The sequence below is a fragment of the Chrysochloris asiatica genome, unplaced genomic scaffold (assembly GCF_000296735.1).
Source record: "Chrysochloris asiatica unplaced genomic scaffold, ChrAsi1.0 scaffold00042, whole genome shotgun sequence".
Classification (NCBI taxonomy): Eukaryota; Metazoa; Chordata; class Mammalia; order Afrosoricida; family Chrysochloridae; genus Chrysochloris; species Chrysochloris asiatica.
This window is the reverse complement of record NW_006408560.1, coordinates 16,578,015-16,581,874: the sequence shown is the minus strand read 5'-3', so window position 1 is coordinate 16,581,874 and position 3,860 is coordinate 16,578,015.

The following is a 3,860-nucleotide window of genomic DNA, read 5'->3' as shown; positions in this document are numbered from 1 at the left end:
AGAAACAGAAGAAAAGAAAGAAAATGGTAAAAAGAAAAGGAGCTCTTTAAAAAAGGGGGGAAATGGAGAAAATTGGGAGCAATAAGTAGGGAGGGTATTGGGCACCTGGGCAGTGTGCCTGCTGACCAAGGAGGTGGCCGAGATTGGGCACCTGGTACAGATCCACAATTTTGCTGATCAAAGAGGTCACAGGGACTGGTGGACAAGACATGGTGCCAAATCCCAGACAGAGTTTCTGATGGCCTTAAAGGTGATGGTGTGGCACTGTAGGGTAATCACTGGACAGCAAGATCTGTTTGAACTGCAAGGTAAGCAGTTCAAACTCACCAGCTGCTCCTTGGAAACCCTATAAACAGTCGCTACAAGTCAAAATTGACTTAACAGCAACAACAGCAGAAGGTGATGAGGGCAGGATGTCTGGTTCTGTAAGGAGTTCCTATAGACCCAGAGGGCTGCTGGGATCAGGGTGCCTGATACCAGAATGAGTTCTTGACACCTCACAATATGGCTGGGGACAAGATGTCTATTCCTAGAATGAGTTCCTGCCAGCTCAGAGTGTATGTTAATACAACACTGCCTAGTACACTGCCTTCCTTATAATTATTGTTGTATTTGAGTCCATTGTTGTAGCCACTGTGTCAACTCACCTCATTGAGGGTCTTCCTCTTTTTCTCTGACCTACTTTACCAACTATGATATCCTTCTCTAATGACTGGTCTCTCTTGATAGCATTACAGCCTTGGAAACCTATGAGTCAGAATTGACTTGATGGCAACAGATTTGGTTTCTTTGACTTCTGGGTAGTGAAGTTCCAAACCAGATTTAGACATTACTTAATAAATTGTTAACAACAACAACAACAAACCCTGATAGATATCTATATTATGGCACTAAGGTATTTTTGTAGTTATTATATAATGCTAATTTGTCATATCCAATCCAATGATAATATTTGAGTGTGTTATTTGATTTAAGTGTTGCTTTAAGTATGTTATTGACAATTCAACTATTTTTTCAGCAAACTAAAGACTCAAAAATTGAAACTAACAAACATATATCTATTGGAGTCCTGGTGTGGCACTTTGAGCTAATGCACTACACTGTGATGTCGGTTTGAATCACAAGGTCTGTGTTCAAACCACCAGCTGCTCTTTGAAAGCCCTATGCAGGGTGACTATGAGTCAGAACCAATTCAATAGCACTTAACAACAACAACATATATTTCAGTTATATAAAAATACATTGGATTTTAAAATGTCACCTTATTTGGAAGTATTGTCAGTAAAACAAATTTTATTAAAATATTAATGATAAAAACAGAAAAATTTCTGAAATAAGGACAAGAAAAACAAATGTTATAGTGTAAATATTTAATAAACTGTTTTCCATAGATGGCTTGACTCAAAGATAGAATTCATAGATACATGCAAAATAATTAAATTCAATCATCTTTGAAATATTTCTACCTTTATTTATTTATTTTCATTTTATTTTATTTTATTTATTGCTTTATTGTGAATTATGTGATAGTTTACATGGGAGGACATCAGCTTCACATTGATCCATCATATATTGTTTCCTTGCCATGGTTACAATTCCTTTCATGCATCATCAATCAACCAAAGAGTATACCCCACAAGTCTGCCCCCCTGTCCTCCACACCACCCTTCTCTCTCTCCAGGTCCAGAGTCTCTAGCCACTCCATCTCCCCATGTCATCTTCTCTGCCTCCATCCCTGGCATCATTACTTCTCTGGATAGGGTTCCATTCTCTGCTCTTCTCCTTTGATGGTCCCAGGGACCTCTGTTCCTAGACTGTAAGGTTAATCACTTCCCTCCCTTTGCCCCAAAATGTCCACCTTTACATTTCCAGCCCTTACAATCAGTCCTGATAAAATTATTCGCTATTATATCGCAAGAGACCTATCTGCATCTCCTTTCATCAGCCCTGGCTAAGCAGAATGGATACTACTCAGTGGAGATTCTACCTTGCTCCACGTCCTCTAAATCTAGGTTCCCTCTTGAAAGCTTGTAAGCCAATCACTTCTTGCCTCTGTAGCCTCCCCATTCTGGGTACCCAATGTCCAAGTTGCCCATCCCTGTCCTCTCCATGTACAGAGGAGGTGGGAATGATCCTCACTGTAAAGATTTGTTCACTCTTTTGAGCTATTGCTTCCATAGGTGTGTGTCAAGTTCATCAAATTGTGTCAGATTATTCTTTTTTTCCCTCTTCTTTCTTCTTCTGTTTGAGCTCTGATCATCCAGCCATTGAAGCCAGGTCAAGTGTGTATTATTTGCAAGTGTGGGTGTACTTATGCATATACCATCTCTTCTTATCAGCTGGATGCTTCACTCTCCACTCTAGTCCTCTGTGGCGATGTCACTGACTCTGGGTCCAACAGTCCCCTAGACTTGGCACATTGCTGGCCACCCAGGTCTCCATCCAGGTTCACAGGAGTCTATTGAGCATTGTATTGCTTAGTTCATAGCTTCATTGCTGGTTTTCCCTCACTTCCCCTTATCGGTGATGAAAGTGATCACCAATGAGAGCATGCATTCCCATTGAGCCTTAATCTTAGAAGGGGGTTTGCCTTGAGGGGGATCCGACCACTTGCCCTGATGTCTCTTGGATAGGCAACTTGCTTGTTCTTGTAGTAATCAGTCGGTCTGCCTCTATTGTTTTGTATTTTTCCTGTCAGTCTTTCTTTCAAGAGGTATCTTCTGTTCTTCTAGCCACTCCAGGCTGTTCTGCTTGTCCTTTCAAGTGGACCTTTCCCTTCAGAAGATTCTGGATTCTTTTCAGGGTTCCATCTATGGTCTTGTGTAATGCAGGGGCTCCTTTGCTGGGCATGTTTTATCCCCCTTTTAGGTATTACAATCAGTTATAGGCAGAAGATGGACTTACAAGCTTTCTATGGTGGTATTTCTGGCTATTCCTTTCTCTCCCCCTCCAATGTCTATTTTATAGCGATATGCCAGGGAAACAAAGATTCAACATCTTAATATTATTTTCCCCCTTTGAAATCTTTCTACTTTTAGTCTGATAACAGATACTACTCATTACAATCAAGTCTATTCCAACTCTTAGACAACTCTGTAGGAGAGTGTAGAACTGCTCCATAGAGTTTTCAGTGCTGTAAATCTTTATGGAAGCAGATTGCCAAATCTTTCTCCTGTGAAGTGGGTAGTGGGTTTGAACTTTGACCTTTTGGCAAGCAGCAAAGTGCCTAACCACTGCACACCATGGCTCCTTCACACCTATACTTAATCTATATTTTTCAATTGTGTTGTATTAAGTTATATTGTCAAAATAGAAGAACTAAGCATATTTCATACATTTATTCATTTGATTTATAAATTTTAAATATTTAAAGATAAATGTAGATCTCCATTTGTACTCTTTCACTATGTTCTACAAAAGTTAGGAATGCATTGGACTAGTAAGGGATTTGCTTGTACAAATTAATTGTGCCTTCAGGTCTTGGCTTGAACCTGCTCTTGTATTTATATATAACTTCTACTTGATAAATAATATATTATTGGACATGCCTGATTATGTGGTTTGGTGAATAAACAAATATGCAGTTGAGGATGATTGGCTCAAGTTACAGATTAAGTCTGTATCTATATCTTGGTGACTCACGTCTGACTTCTGTTCACCATACCTAGATTTTTTTTCACTGTAATACAGATCAAGTGGGATCTTAGAGGACTGCTCATCCATTTTGATTCTTGTTACCCTGTGACCATTTTGCCTGACATTCAAAATGTTCAGATTACCCTTCTGACCCTGCTGTCTATTATTTTAATCACTCCAACATTATTTCTGATGGCTAGTTCAAGTCCTTGTCCCCTGTCATC